Raw genomic sequence first — 16,502 nt, 5'->3', positions numbered from 1 at the left:
GTATTCTACTCTCTTACTGTTGCATTTCATTCCAACGTGTAATCGATTCTTCGAGTTCTTGTATCGTAGTTTATAGGATTTCCTGTATATGTCTCATGTCACTACCTTGCCGAGCATATAGTGCCTCTGGAACAGACTCACTATCACACTTCCAACCTATAGTTTCATGATAATCGTGTCGAGTTTTTTATTGTTTTCTTGAAGATGGTTAGTTTCGAATCTGTCCAACTTTGACCTGAATGATGTTAAAGCTAGTTCCTCAAAGACGTTTTGCGGGAAGTGCTTCTCATACGTACTTATTACAATTTCATTTATATGGTTCTCCTGTGGTATGAATGTAAAGAACTGTACTCTTTCAGTTTTCAACATGTTGTACGTGCTTTTGAATTAATTAATGGGCCTACCCTCTCATTATTCCTCTTATTCGTTGGTATAGCAACAGCGGAACCTGGAACTATTTCTCCCTTGTTTCGTGTCTGGGGAACTTAAATGTGTTATTTTTTCCCGTATCCGAAATCTGTTTGATAATTCAAGCTTCGGAGATTCTGATATATAGGCCACAATTGAGCAATAAAAATAAATTTGAAATACGCTTATTGTCAGAAGTTGAGATACATTGTCATCGCTTGCAGATTACTGTTTATTTTTTATTTTCTGAGATGCATTGGACGAAATTCAAAATAGTGTAAAAAGATATCAGTGTATACATGAAATTGCAATCATATACGCAAACATATATTGTTCGCATCAAATAATTACTTGTAACAAAAACATTCAACAAAAAAGTAACCTAATAAGAATTTGGATAACTCTCATATCCCTTGGATTCGTACACTCAACGCAGTCGATATTTCACACCACACTTTGTAATTTTAGCGTTAAGATTGAATTTCCAATTCACATCTAACGTTAATCACAGAAGTGTACGATTGGGTTCAATTACTTACAGATCACTTAATTAATAATTGCAGTAATTACAGTATTAAATCTTCCCGTGAAAAAAAGAATTTCTTTTTACGGAGGGCTATAGAATATCTCCATAACTTGTTAGATAAATCGTTCATCTCTTGACCGCGGCTACGTTCGACGACTGGTTGTCGCTTCGAGCCTAAGCTCACTATGATAAATCTCGAACAAATACAATCGGATCGAATGATGACAATTGTTTAATTACGGCTATGGTAGAATCTAGATTACAGTATTAAGGAGTTTATCCAAAGTTCCAAAGGGAAGGCTCCGGTGTCCTTCCATCTCCGACACGGCCATTCTGGCTATCACACGTCCTCGGATGGAACTAAAATATTGAATTTTCTAACATTAGATTCGATACAACTCACGTTATTTACAATTTGACTAAATGTCCAAATAAGCCAAGGATCCAGTGTAACAAAATTCTGTTCGGAGGTTTGACAACAAAGAAATAAAAGAGAATAAAAATTAGTAACGTTATGATTAGTATTCAAGGTGATAGTTGCATCCTGTGAGTTATCAGTCGGATCGTAACGGCATGATGGACCATTCTCGATTTCGTACCCGCATGAATCTCGGTTTTCTAAATCCTATGAGCACATAGAGCTTCGTTCCACGGTCTCACTGAGCTTTACCATATTGTCGCCCCGAGAAGCATGCAAACTACATCACATGTTCTCACTGAGCTTTATCATACTGTTACCACGAAAAGCCTGTGAACTACATCAAACGTTCTCACTAAGCTATATTACGTTATCGCCCCGAGACGCGTGCGAACTCGCACTGCAGCGTGTTATTGGCATAGTCCTGCTGATCTTCCGAGATCGGAGTACTCATATCGTCGTGGTCACTGTTATTGCCATCACTACAGACATCCAACTCAGCAGGAATACGACTATCTGACATTTTCCTCAATCTACCATGACCGTACTTATACGATCGCTTACCGTCTAATGTCTTTAAGATATACTTGTCTCCTTTAAAAACTTTTGCTATTACAAATGGACCTCTAAATTTTGGATTTAGTTTGGTTTAGTTCCTTTCCTCATTTTTGGTAATACGAAATCGCCGAGATTAAACCTAACTACTTTAGCTTTAGCTTCGTCGAATCTATCTTTATCGTACTTAGTATTGATTTCTATTTCTTTTATTGCCTGTCGTCTTATATTGGAGATATCGATACTTTTGATGTTATCGGGTAGCAACAAGTCGTATGGTCTTGTTGTTCTACTGATTAATAGTTCTAATGGGCTCAAATTAGTCACGCGGTTGGTGATTCAAAGCCAACTGTATTTCCTCAATCGCGTCTTGCCACGGCCGCCCGGTCGTCTCTACTACCGTAAACATATTTTTTTAATGTACCCATAACACGCTCTATCTGTCCATTGGCTCTACTAGCACCGGTCCCTATCAAGTGAACTTTAATTTGTTTGTTTTCACGGAACTCTTGGAATTGTTTACCCGTAAAACATCTTCCCTTGTCCGCTATTATCCGGCAGGCACTGCCGAATAAAAATATAGCGACCTTGAGTGCTTTGATGGTATTAAGGGAGTCTATCTTACGGGTATGATGCAGGTATACAAACTTCCTGAGAGCATCTACGAAAACAATGACGTATTCCTTGGAGACACTTTGCCGCTTAGCTTGCCCGTTATGTCCACGTGCACTGTATGTCACGGTATGCTGGTATTGGGTATAGGATGTAGTTCAGCTTGTATCTTACCCGAACTTGCCTTCGAAACTCTACAGGCATGACAGTTCTCTACGAATTTGCGAACGTACTTCGCCATTCCTTCGAACCAGTAATACTCGCACTGTTTCTCGAGCGTTTTATCCCAACCCAAGTGCATAATTGACTGATGCACATGGTTAACAACGGACCGTTTAATGCCTCTCGGAATAATGGACAAGCAGAGGGTTCTGCCCCACCGCTGCACTTTGCGGTAAAGGGTACCTGAACGCAACTCACAAGTATTCGCGATATCTTCCGCGAGCTCGTCGTTTCGTAGTTTGCGGGTGGTTCCTATAATTTGCGGGTCGCGACGTTGTTCGGCTAGTAGCCAGTCTTCCGATATTTCGACCAGATTGATTTCTTTCTCCGCCATTTTATCTATTCTACGATGATCTAAGTCTACGGGGTTTTGCGAGAAAAAAATCTACGTGGTTCGTCCGTTTACTTTCCCGATACATAATGTCAAAAATAAAAGTCTGCAAGTAAGCCCATCACCTATGGTCCCTGTCGTTTAAATGTACTTTATTAATCGACGCTTTCAACGAGTTGCAATCCGTGACGACAAGAAATTCCCGCCCATGTAGATAGTTTTTTTTTTATTTATTTATTTAAATTCACTATTTGTCCAATTTGGACATTTGGTGGAATTTTTTAGCGGTTACATTAGCATGTTGGTGGCTACCCCCAGCGGGGTACCATCCTCGTGTTTGTTAGGTTATGTCCTTTATAAGGTCTGCTGGGTGCTTCCTTTTTAGTCTTCTGTCCATATTTATGATTTTGTATGTTTCCGCAGCTAGCCGGCTTATGTGTGTTGCTATTCTTGATTTGTATTTCTCGGAGTATCTGCTGATTTCTTCCTTGACCGTTGGCATTCCCAGGTCCCTTCGTATATCTTCGTTTCTGACGTACCAAGGTCCGTTTACTATTGTTCTGAGTATTTTAGCCTGTATTACCTCTATTTTGTTTATATGGCTCATTGCTGCCGTCCCCCATAGTGGTATACCGTACGTCCAGATTGGTTTTATGATCGTTTTATATATTTTTACTTTATTTTCTGTGCTTAGTTTGGATTTTCGGCTTGTTAGCCAATACATTTGTCTCCTTGTTTTCTGTATTTTTTCTACTATTGATTTGATGTGTAGTTTCCAGGTAAGTTTTTGATCTAAGTGGAGTCCTAGGTATTTGACATGCTTTGTTTGCGTTATATGCGTACCGTTCAATAGGATGTTTGGTGGTATCTTTTTCCGTAGCGTGAATGTAATATGGTTGCATTTATTGGGGTTTGCTTTTAATTGTTTTTCTTGTAGCCAATTTTCTATTTTTACGATATGTTCTTGTAGTATTTTGACTGCCGTTTCTGGGTTAGTATGCCTGACTAGTATAGCTGTGTCGTCCGCGAATGTCAATACTGTGCTGTTGGTAGTTGTTGGTATGTTCGCCGTGTATAATGTGTATAGTATTGGGCCTAGGACGCTTCCTTGTGGTACCCCGGCCTTGATGTCTTTAACTTGAGAATGTGTGTCCTTGATTTTTATTACGAAGGTTCTGCTGCTTAGGTAGGATTTTATTAAGTGGTGTATTTGCTCCGGGAATTGTTTCCTAATTGTTTGTAGTAGACTTTCATGGTTAATTTTATCGAATGCTTTCTCTATGTTTATAAAGAGGGCTGTGCAGTATTCCTTGTTTTCTAGTGCTACTATTATTTCGTTTATAAGCCTGTGCATTTGCTCTATCGTGGAGTGTTTGTTTCTGAAACCAAATTGGTGATCCGGTATTAGTTTTTTTGTCTCTATTATTGGTTTTATGCGGTCGTATATTATCTTTTCCAGTATTTTGGAAAATACTGGGAGCAGTGATATTGGTCTGTAAGATGCAGTTTGGTGCGGGTCTTTGCCTGGTTTATGTAACATTTTGATTTGTGCTAATTTCCATGGTTTGGGGAAGTATTGAATTCTTAGAATTGCATTGAATATTATTGTAATTAGTCTTATTGCTTTTGGCGGAAGGTTTTTCAAGATTTTACCATTGATTAGGTCGATTCCTGGCGCTTTGTTGTTTTTTGTTTTATCAATTATGTTTCTAATTTCTTGTGCCGATGTTTTAGGTATGGTGTATTCCTTGTCAGCTGTGGTAGTAGTGGTTTGTGGATCCTCTTCCATATGACTTTTGAGGTTGCTGTTGTTGATAATGTGTGGTGTGAATGTGTTGCAGAGGTGGTTGGAGAATTCTTCGGCTTGTTCTTCGTTGCTTCTTGCCCATGTGTTATCTGCTTTTCTGATTGCCGGGACGGGTATTATTGGCTTCCTTATTTTTTTCGTGGCTTTCCATAGTGAGTAGTTGGTGTTCTCGTGTGTGGAGAGTGTCCCTATGAACTTTGCGAATTCGTTATCGTTGTGCTCCTTTATTTTGTTTTTTATTTCCTTTGCAAGTTTGTTTAAGTGTTTTTTGTTTTCTCGGGTTCTGTATTTTTGCCATTTTGCTTTTGCTTTTCTTTTTTCTTTGATTTTGTCGAGTATTTCTTGCGGGATTGTTATTGTTTGTCTGCTGGTTGGTTCGGGAATAGTGGTTGTCCTTGCTGCTTCCTGAATAGTTGCTGTCAATGTTGCTACTGCCTGTTCTATGTGTTCAGGAGTTTTTAACGGGATGTTGCAGTTTATTTTGCTTTCTATTATTTCTTTGAAGGTTTGCCATTTGGTGGTTTTGTTGCATAGTGTTTCTGGTTTGCTATAGTGAATTGGTTTGTTTCTGTATTCAATTATTATGGGTGTATGATCGGAGCTGAGCTCGAGGTTGGGTGTTATTTTTAGTTTATTTGTGTTTAGTCCCCTTGTAACTGCAAAGTCCAGAAGATCTGGTTTTTTGTTCAGGTCAGTCGGCCAATGTGTCGGTGTTCCTGTGGATAATATATTTAGGTTATTATTTCTTATGTATTTTTCCAGTGTTCTACCTCGAGGTGTAATGTTTCTTGACCCCCAAAGCGTGTGCTTTGAGTTGTAGTCTCCCGCTGCGATGTACTTGTCCCCTAGTTCCTGGAAGTATTCTTCCCACATTTGTGTTGTTATTTTGTGTCGCGGAGGCACATATACTGCTGACAACTGGAAGTAGTTGCTGCTAGTTTGAACTGTAACAGTGGTTGCTTGTAAATATTCTTTGTTAACTTGGCTGTGTAGATAATGTTTGATATCGTTTCTGACTATCACTGCTGTCCCTCCGTGAGCTTTTCCTGAGGGGTGTTTGGTATCATATATGGTGTAGTATGGTATTTTCAAGTAGCTTTTTGTAGTGAAGTGTGTTTCTGAGACAAGTAGTATGTCTATATTGTTATTGTATATGAATGTTTTAATTTCGAGGGCCCGTTGTTGCAGGCCATTTGAGTTCCAGGCTGCTATTTTTAGAGTGTCCGTTTTTATTTTTTGCTTAGCACGTTTGTAATTAGTTGTAGCATGACTGTGATTTGTTGAGTTTGCTGTTTTAGTACTGCATTTTGTTCGCTTATCATTCTGGTTAGCATTTCGGTGTTCTTTATGGATTGTTTGAGTAGTTCTTTGATTTCTGCAGTGTCATTGTTACTATTGCTGTGGTATTGGTTGTGTGTATGTGTTGTTTGGCTGGTTATTTGAGCATAGCTTAGACCACCAATGGTGTTGGTGCTGATAGGTTTGGTGTTTGTTGCTTGCTCTGTACTTGGAATTATTTCAGGATTTGTGCTGTCCTGTTGGGCTTGTGTGTTAGTGATTGTTCTGCTTCGTAGGGGCTGGAACAGTTTACGTTGTAATTGTTTTCTTACTTCACATCCTTTATAGCTGGCTGGGTGGTTTCCGTTACAGTTGTAGCATTTAACCTCCTCAATTTTTCCCGTGGATGGGCAGTGTGTCGTGAGATGATTTTTTGCGCATTTAACGCATGCCGGGGTTCTATTACAATTGTTTTTGGTGTGTCCGTATTGTTGGCATCTTATGCATTGTGGGATTTCTTTTTTATGTCTGGGTGGCTCTACTTTTACTATTGTGTTTAGTAATTTTTCTATATCGTATATTTCCTTATTGTTGTTTTTAGGTTCTAGTTCAACTAGGAATAGCGGTAGTGGTTGTTTGGTATCGTATTTGTTTATGTTATTTATTGATCTTACTTGGTGTCCGATTTTTGCCAGTTCTTCACTTATTTTTCCGGTATTTGTTTTTGGGTGTAGTCCCCTGATTACTGCTTTGTAGCTTTTGTCTGTTTTGAGCTGAAAAGTGTGATATGCTGCATTTTTTTCCTTTAGTGATCTTGTAATTTTTCTGAATGTTTCTGGGGTGTTGGTCTGTACTTTAACCTGGTCTATTTTTATTTGTTTGATGATGTAGTTGTCTTTCCCTGCGATGTTGTTTAGCAGTTCGATGAGGGGGTCAATTATTTTTGCGTCTACGTATATTGGTGGTGGTTTGGGTGTACGGTTTGTCGGACTTTCCGTTGGGTCCGTTGCTGCCTCTTCTGGCAGTGCGCTGAATGGATTGTGCAGTTTGATATCTTGTAGCCATTGTTTTTTTTCATATGTATCAATTTTCCTCGCGCTTGCGAGCGGGGTTACCTTCCGTTTTTTGCTGGAGGTTGCCACCGTCCAGCTTTCTTCCTGGTGTATTGGTATGTTTTGCTCTTCGTCGGATTGTGTTGTTTCCATAATATCATCATTTTTCTCTACATATGTAGAGTCTGTAGCTTTATTTATGAAAAATGTTTCACCGGAGTTAATTATTTTTATTGGTGGAATCTGCATGATTCCACGTTTTGTCTATTTTTGGCTTTAACTTTGTCCCTATCTCTTCTCTCTTGCCGCACTTTCACTGGAGCACTGTTTCGCACGTCCGTTTAGGTCGCCTGCCCAGGCGGAACTGGCCATGTAGATAGTGACGGAAATGTTTGACTGCGTTTACGACTGCTAACGTCTCTAGTTCGTAGGAATTATAGCTAGATTGCGCGGGGGTAGTTCTTTTACTGTAATACTCTATTACTTTGCTCTTACCTTCGACTTGATGCATCAAAATCGCCCCGTAACTCTCCGAGCCAGCGTCAGTATGTAGTTCTATCGGGTAATTGGGGTCGAATATCATTAGTAACGGCGCGTCGGTCAGGGCGGAAACTACCGGTTGTTTTATTTTCTTGTGCCTATCTGTCCAAGTTATATTTCCGTTACCTGAGGTGAGCGCATACAGGGGTTTCATCATCTGTGAGAATTTACTGATGAACTTTCGGAAGTACGCAGCGAACCCTATGAACTGCCTGAACTGTGTGGCGGTCGTTGGCGCAGGTAAAAAAACTTAAGGCGCGTATTTTACCCGGGTTGGGACGAACCTCTCCGTTATGAATTTCATATCTCAAATAGAACACCGATGTCTTTAGAAAAGAACATTTTGCAAAGTTAAAAGAGAATCCGGCTTTTACGAGGGTATCTAATACGGTGTTCAATCTTTCTAAAGCTTGATCTATCGAGTCGGCAATAATTAGGACGCCAACCAGATGTGCTTCGAAAATATTTTTAGGCTTAAGAAATTCTTCAGGACAAACGGATTGACAGAAGACACATGTTGATACAATACAGTGAAAGTGAAAGGCTATGGTGGGTCCTTAGGTTTATTGAGCGTCGAAATGACGTTACGCAGACCGTTGGCTGTCCGGTCGCGAGGGCTGGAATGCAGATGTTTTATGCGACGTAACAGTTCGGCTCCTGAAGATCGGTTTCTAATAGAAAACGATATTGATACACGTGTTACAATTTGTTGCACGAATTACGCTAAATGTTTTTGTATTATTGTTACAGTTTCTTTAATGATACCTTCGGTTTCCATTTCAGGATCCTTCAAGCGTTTTCTATCTGATTAAATTCAAAAAGCGCAAATTTCCACGAATCAATTCTCCTTTAGTTTTCAGATTAGCCAGGTGCGAAATTGAAGTAGTATGTTGCATTATGTTTTCATGCTTAACGCGCAATCTGCAGTTCTTATAAATCTCATTCTCAATAACTGTGCGCAGAGATAGCTTCTAGTTTCTACACAAATTGCGTAATTACAAAATATATTACGTATGTAACATGTAACGATTCTAGCGGAAATGAGTGTCCGGCTACGTGTTGGTGCAAGGTGGCGTTAAGCGTTGGTATAACAGTTTCTTTAACTTCTTTCTGAAATAGAACTGATTATCCGTCCGTTCTTGGTCTGAATACATTTCACACGCGATTTAGAAGTCGTAAGGCCGAAGGTTGGCTTTTGAATAACGATTCTGTGATTATGTACGCTATATTTCTCTTACTCTGTACATTCGACCACTGTTTCCGAGTACTCAACAGGCTTTACGTGCGGTTTTTCCCTTTTCTTAGGAGAGGAAAGACTATGACATCTGCTACGAGCATCAACACTATTCATTATTTTGCCCGAAAAATGTTGTATTTGTAGTCGTAATCTTATAGAAATATTGCCCACCTAGAAATCCGGAGGTTTATGTTTCCTCTGCTTAATACTTTTTCGTTAGTCTTAGCATAATGTAAATATATTGCAAATCGCACGCTTCTGCATATATGTAGTGTCGCCCCCCCCCAAAAAAAATATCAGAAAAAAGAAACGCATTGTGGACCGCACAACTCTGCATACATATATTAGCCCCGATCCTCGCACGACATCGCAAGATACTTCATAAATAGGTACATAAATGAATAACGTGACACGTTCTAAGTCCTACATATATTTATTGTATTCTGAAGTTTTGTTTACTATCGTGTATAATTACCATAGGAGTTTTTACGCTTATGATATCGAATGTATTATAAAATTTGGAATTTAGACCTACTGTTAAATGTCATGTGTTCTTAAGCCAACGACGATATCAATGACGATGACGTAGATGAGTGCTGTCTATCTAATGGATAACTCGCCCTCATTCTGCTTTCATTGGGAAGTTTCTGAAAACACTCAGTTGTAGTGGGAGTAGGATGTTTCTAACAGTGTCTAATAATTTCGGAGCCAGTTGAATCTCCTCAGTTTCCTGTTGAGTGCCGAAGCGTGCAGACGTATGTTTAGTTCTCTGTGGCGCCGTGATCTAGTGTCGCCCATCTGTTGATAGTGAATCGAAACAGACATAATCCAAGTGTTTCCTATCTTAGTAGTGAAAAAATTCCAACCTCTCCTAATCTCTACCCGAATCATAGCCTCATAGCCTATCGACTAGTTATTCAACTTGAATTAACTAGCTCGATGATGGCCCAAGAATCGCGAGGCTCGCTAGAGCAAAACCATAAGTACACCGCGCTACCTCCCCCGTGGCAAAAGAACAACATATCCCTCCTTACTATCGACACCAAAAACATTAAAAGGCGTAAACTAGAAACAGTTAAAATAAATGCAAACTGCTGTTCAGAACGAACAGTCAACAAGCTGTGTAACCACTTTCAATAGATACGCAATATTAGAATCCACAAACGACTCCATGGACGTTGCTGAATCACTAACTAATCAACATAAGCAAAACATCCCCCTCCCTCACCTATCTTCGTTGATGATGTGATGGATATACAAACAATGGTAAAGTACATTGAGAAATATATCATCAAAGGGGACTACAAATTAAAAATAAACATCAATCAGGTTACAATTCTGCCAGCTAACCCAGACACATATAGGAAGATAACAAAACTACTAAAACCCTTGAACTCCAACTTTCACACCTACCAACATAAACAGGAAAGACCTTTTCGAGTGGTACTACGCAACATCCACCACTCGGCTAACTTAGACGAACTGAAGTACGAACTCACCAGAAACCCCAGCGAAGTGCATCCACTGTCAAGGAGACCATCCTACTAACTACAAAGGATGCTCAGCCTACAAAACCTATACATAAACAAGTATCCTAAACTCAGAGCCAAACAGACAACCAATCAAATGACCAGTCCTCCAAAATTCACTACTACTTCAATCTCCTATACTCAAGCAGTACAAGGAAATCAAAATAATTTGAATATCCATAGGGACCATTCCCAAAATAGTGTTCCCAAACCATAAAACACAGACAACTTCTCTAGATTCGAAAAATTAATCGAAAAACAATCTGAACAAATAAACAACTTACTATCATTATTAACACTCATCATGGATAAACTAATACAAAAACTATCTCAAAATAAACGGTTATAACTTCTACCATACCCAACATTCCAGTGGAAAAGCCCACGGTGGCACCGGAATCACTATCAAATGCAGCATTAAGCATTACGAGCTTCCAACATTCCGGAAAAACTACCTCCAAGCTAAGGAGAAACGTAGCAATAGGAGACTGCCAATGTACAATCACCACTTCAGCAGTATATTGCCCTCCCAGACACTCCATTGCTAAAGAAGGATTTGATAACGTTCTTGATGCTTTGGGCAATAGATTCATAGCTGGAAGAGACTATGTGGAGGTTTAGTCGAGCATAGATAGTGCGAAATAACGAGAGCGAGATATTGCTGTCGCGCCTGTTAAATATAGTTAGAATAAATAAATAAACGTACACTGCATCGTAAATACAACAAGTAATCCGAAATAGATACTCGTTAAGCGCTGTTGAGCTCTATCGATACTCACTTGATATTGACTTGATACTTTACTATACTCTCTCTCTCTCTCTCTCGCCCGCGATCGCGTCTGTTTATTTATACTGGTCGGGGGAAAGTTGGAAAATTCCAATTCGTCCTAACTTGACGGTTGCATGTAGCGGCGACATTGTTTTGCCAGAAGTTTATTTGTTCTTACATTACTTGCATTCTAACGGTCTTGATACTCCGAGGCAAAACAACAACATGATTTGATTTGTCCTCTAAATCATGTGCCGCTACATTACCCCCTACCAGTGATAAAGTTTTTATTAAGTTTTTATTAAGTTTTTATTACTGCTCGTGTCACTCGATAACAAAGATTGTCTCGCTTCCCTATTCGCTATATTTATAACCGTCGGAGTTGACGAAAGGCGTCGGGATTTTAATTTTGAAGGTGTTCTCGAAAGATCCCAACGGACGCTGAACTCTCGACCTTGTTTACGAATTTTGACTTTTCGGGTAGTCGACTCGAGGGCATATGATCACGACAAAAACGACGGATTTTGATTATCCTTCGGTAACCGCCCAAGGTTGTCGGATCTATGATAAACTAATCTATCTGTAAACACGATTTTTGTGTAGCGGGTTCACTGGACGGAAACCGTTATGAATTTTACCGTCGAGTGCCGCTACAGACTCTCCGTTCGGATCTCGTAACGTACCTGTTCCTGGTGTTTTCTTCCGCGTTCTGATCGTTGTTGTTTATGCCGTTTTCATCGCGGGCGTTAGTTAGAACTACGAGAATCAGTATGTTACGAAATTCGACTCTTTTTTCTTCTAAATCGTCCGTAACAACATACGCAGGTTTTATTCGGTCGATGGAGACCGTTACGTCGCGATTGTTTATTTTGATAACGTAGTTTTTTTTTTATCCGTTTTTATGACTTTGAAGGGTTCATCGAATAGAGGCTGTAAAGGGCTACCTATCGCGTCAGAAAACGTAAGGCGAGGACTCTAATTCTTTGGATTTGATAATTTTCTTTAGGCATGAGGCGTGCCCGGTTGTGGCCTGACCTTCTCCATCCATTCTTTAAGCCGGTTCGCGTATTCCGCATTGGCCTGCTGCTCTGTTGGCAAGAAGAATTCCGCCGATAGTCGTATGCTTGTTCCGTAAACCGTTTCGGCCGCCGTTGCGCTAAGATCCCTCATTATCGCGGTTCGTATTCCTAATAAAACGATTGGGAGAATTTTCACCCAGTTGTTAGTGTCGTGACACTTAATCGTTGCCTTTAGTTGTCTGTGTAGGCGCTCTACCAATCCATTAGACGCGGGATGATAGGCCGTTGTGCGTATATGCTTGACGCCGAGCAACGGCATAATTCATTGAACAGTTGCGATTTGAATTGGCGTCCTTGGTCGGTCGTTATTGTTAGAGATGCGCCGAAACGAGCTATCAGATGTATTTAGGAGGGCCGCGGCGACGGTTGCCGCTTTCATATCGGCTATGGGAATGGCTTCAGGCCAACGCGAAAAACGGTCAAAACACGTTAGACAGTATCGGAAGCCTTGTGAGTATTGCATCACGATGATGTCCACGTATATGTATTTAAAGCGACCCATTGAAGGAGAGGATACGTGCCTGGTGACTTTGTATCGTTGGCATGGGATGCATTGCCGTGTCCATGGTCTTTCCGGTAATCCTTGTTTATGGACGGCCAGACGAAACGCGTTGTCACCAGTTTTTGGGTGGCGCGTATCCCAGAATGGGAAAGTCCGTGCATTAAATGTGTCACGCCGCAAGGATTTCGCTACGTACGGTCGTACAATGTTTCCTAATACATCGCAATATATTTCTATGCTGTGATCAGGGAAACGTATTTTCGTTAATTGTAATGCGCATGTGCCGGTGTTAACCATGTCGCGTAGTTCGTCGTCGCTTTCTTACACGCCGGCGAGAGTGTGGTGATACATCCGTGTATCAGGAAATTCCGATGTAGGAAATTCCGATTTCCTATCGCTTCGATGCGTGTCAGATCGTCGGCCACCTTATTGTCGAGCCCCTTTACGTACCGCATGTCGGTGGTGAATTGTCCGATATAATTCAAGTGTCGGAATTGTCGTGGCGAGCACTTGTCGGGGTTTTCGTTGAACGCATATGTAAGAGGGTTATGATTTGTAAAGATGGTGAAATTTCTCCCCTCTATGGCGTGTCGAAATCGTTTGAACGCGGTGGATATAGCGAATAACTCGCGGTCGTACGCGCCCTACTTTTGCTGTGCGGAGTTCAAGGGTTTTGTAAGAAGTCCCAACGGCTGCCAAGTTTCGATAACGTATTGCTGCGGAACCGCTCCTAGTGCGTAGTCGGATGCGTCCATCGCGAAGCCATTGGACGCGCCAGGTATCGGGTGCGCTAATATCGTGACGTTAGCGAGGGCGCGTTTTGACTCGCGAAAACTAGTTTCGGATTGCCCTGACCACTCAATGGGCGCTTTGCCCTTTTTTGTCCCTTTCAATTGATCATTGAGAGGTTGAAAGATTTTGTAGAATCAAATTTATTTTTCACGGAATTTGAAAAAACTATAAATGAATTAAAGAGTGTTGGTGCAAACGTAAGTTAACGTGAAGAACTCGACTACATGCTGAATAAAACTACCAGACTCATTGGTGATTTAATCGACTCATTGAAAGAAAGTGATCGAACTTGTAAATTTTAAAAAATAAAATTACAATGTGGGAAACGCGTAGCCAGAGTGAAAGTGATAGGAAAAGGTTGAATGTATTGAAAGTCGAAAAAAGGGGCATAAAGTGCCATGGCTGTGGAAAGTACGGTCACGTGGTAAAAAAAAGCACAAACACGTGCAGAGGCGGAAACAATGGCGGAGCGCAATGGGAAGGAGGTGCATATAAGCCGCAGCGGAACAGGAATCGCGGCGGACGAGATTTTGGCCAAAGAGGACGAGGATATATTCAACGGGGATTTGGTCAACGAGGACGAAGCAGAGGCTGGCAACAACGCTATAGCGATCAAGGAATTGCATCCCTCCCAACGCAAGTAGAGCGTTATAATAGTATGAATAACATCACAGTATATACTAGCGATAAATAGATTGGATATTTTGTTAAGTACGAAAATTTAAAAAACCCGATAAATGTAAAAATAGGAGGCGGTAGAATTCTAAAAGGAACAAAAGTCGGGAAAATTTCAACTTACTTTGTAGTAAACACAGTGAGGATTAAAATTGTAATGTCTAATGTATTTTACGCGAATGAAATGGACAGAAACTTGATTAGCTATGCGAGAGTAACGAAGGAAAATAAGATACTTTCAGCAGAAAACACGTCAAAGATCTATAAGAAATACAGAAAATTGATAAGGATCGCATTCAAAGATCATGGTTTGTATAAAATAAGTACTTACATTGAAAGGCAAGGATCTCACGCTAAAAATGTAGAAAAAATGATAAATAAGGAAGAATTTCACAGGATTTTATGACATGTAAACTTTAATTATTTAGATAGAATGTGTAAGAAAGATTGAGTCGAGGGAATGCTAGAAAAATTTGAGCAAATACAATTAAAAAGTGGAACATGTATCCAAAATAAAATGTACAATTTACCTTTCCAAAATAACCGTAGTAGAACACACGAGATTTTATAATTAATACATACCTCTGGAGGATTGGTCGAGGACAGATAATGTGAAATAACGAGAGCGAGAGATTGTTGTCGCGATCCGTCAAATATATTTCGAATAAATTAAATAAATAAATAAATAGATAAAGTACAAACTGTCGTAAGACGCTCGTCTACTGTATTCGCTCGGATAGAATATGTTCGCTCGGATAGAATATGTTCGCTCGTGGCATACTCGACTCGAAGATATTGCTCGCTAATAAGTGTCACTCGTTATATTCGCCTCGGCCGCGATCGCGTCCATATATTTATATTGGTCAGAGGGCAGTCGGATAATTCGAATATTTCTAAGATCGACGGTTGCCCATACCGGTGACTTTGTTTTTGTTTATCAATATGATTCGAGCGTCAAGGCCGTATCCGTGTTCCGAGACACAAAAAAACATGAGATGATCTCGATCCACCTCGTCCTATGACTCATGTGCCGTTACATACCGATTTAAATGGACCTCATAATAGTACCGGGTATGATGGTGTCACGTCCCGCGCTCCGCACGTGACGCCACGAACCAACAACGTACGAATAATTAAACACGATCAATAATAATATGTAAAAATTCGACCAATCGCGGGGAGACGCAATCGCGAGGAAACACGTCAACGGGAGTCGTAAATTCCCGTTACGATTCTAATGATCGACGCCGCGAGTAGATCGATCCCCTGATTTCCGTTAAGATAATAAGGGTGGTTGAATTAATATAACTCCGTGATTTGCAGTGTTATGATTATATTTTTCTCCAACAGCTTCGTTTAATCACACACAATAGTAACGTCGTTGAGTATGAAGATTGCCTGGATCTTGCTCAGATTCTGACTGCCAATCTGAGAGAGGAAGGCTCTTGTGTCGTAGTAGATGTGGCGATTGATCAGATCCGACTTTGACTGAATCGAATCAACTGGATCAACCGAAAGACTGAATGAGGAGACGTCGACTGCTTGACTCCGACTGTGTGACTTGAGTGGCTTGAACTGACGACTGACTCGTATTGACTCGAACGACTGACTGTGAGAGCTATGGAAACTCTAGGCACCGTGAGAGCCGTAGGAACTCTCCGTCGGGGCTAGATAACCTCTTCGTCGAAACCATAAAGAACTCTGATGTTCGTTCTGATGTGATTACGGAGGAAAGCTCGGTATGGGCGTCCCATTGGAACGAAGGAAGCTGATTCGTTGTTCATACTTTTCGTTAGAAAAGGTGAGGACAAGGATCCGCGCTACCCATTGGCTAAGACGTTAACGGTTGAAGTTGGGATATGGAAGCATCCTACCGGCATGACTCGTGGGAAAATCCAGACATTTCTAGTCTATAAATGCCTGGTTTTCCCTATCATATAATTAACAGTTTTCCCCGTTATAACTACCAGCTTTCTCCGTAATCTTTAAGTGTTCAATAGACCTAAGGATCTTTTTAAGTACCGGCTATAAACCCAAAATACTTGCAGGATTCAGGGTTCCTGCAAGCTAATGAGACTCGGTTTATGGTGGGCCTTAGGTTTATTGAGAGTTTTTCTAACGACGCTTGGGCCTTGATGGTCAGACATTAAGGTACGTCGCGCGGACTTTT

At 40.6% G+C, this 16,502-nt stretch overlaps 1 protein-coding gene and 1 long non-coding RNA gene across 2 annotated transcripts in view; one reads left to right on the top strand and one right to left on the bottom strand.

Moving 5' to 3' along the window:
* Positions 1 to 16,502, top strand: part of LOC126926632 (uncharacterized) — a 59,022-nt gene that overhangs the window by 16,700 nt on the left and 25,820 nt on the right. The gene's annotated exons all lie outside the window — the stretch shown is intronic.
* The window catches only part of LOC126926697 (uncharacterized), a 154,975-nt gene continuing 152,238 nt past the window's right edge, over positions 13,766 to 16,502 (bottom strand). The window contains exon 2 of the long non-coding RNA XR_007714786.1: positions 13,766 to 16,242. This is a non-coding gene — a long non-coding RNA (uncharacterized LOC126926697). The remainder of the gene's footprint in view (positions 16,243 to 16,502) is intronic.

Source organism: Bombus affinis, chromosome 18 (assembly GCF_024516045.1).
Source record: "Bombus affinis isolate iyBomAffi1 chromosome 18, iyBomAffi1.2, whole genome shotgun sequence".
NCBI classification, from domain to species: Eukaryota; Metazoa; Arthropoda; class Insecta; order Hymenoptera; family Apidae; genus Bombus; species Bombus affinis.
The sequence above is the reverse complement of the archived record's forward strand: the minus strand, read 5'-3'. Positions and strand labels throughout refer to the sequence as shown.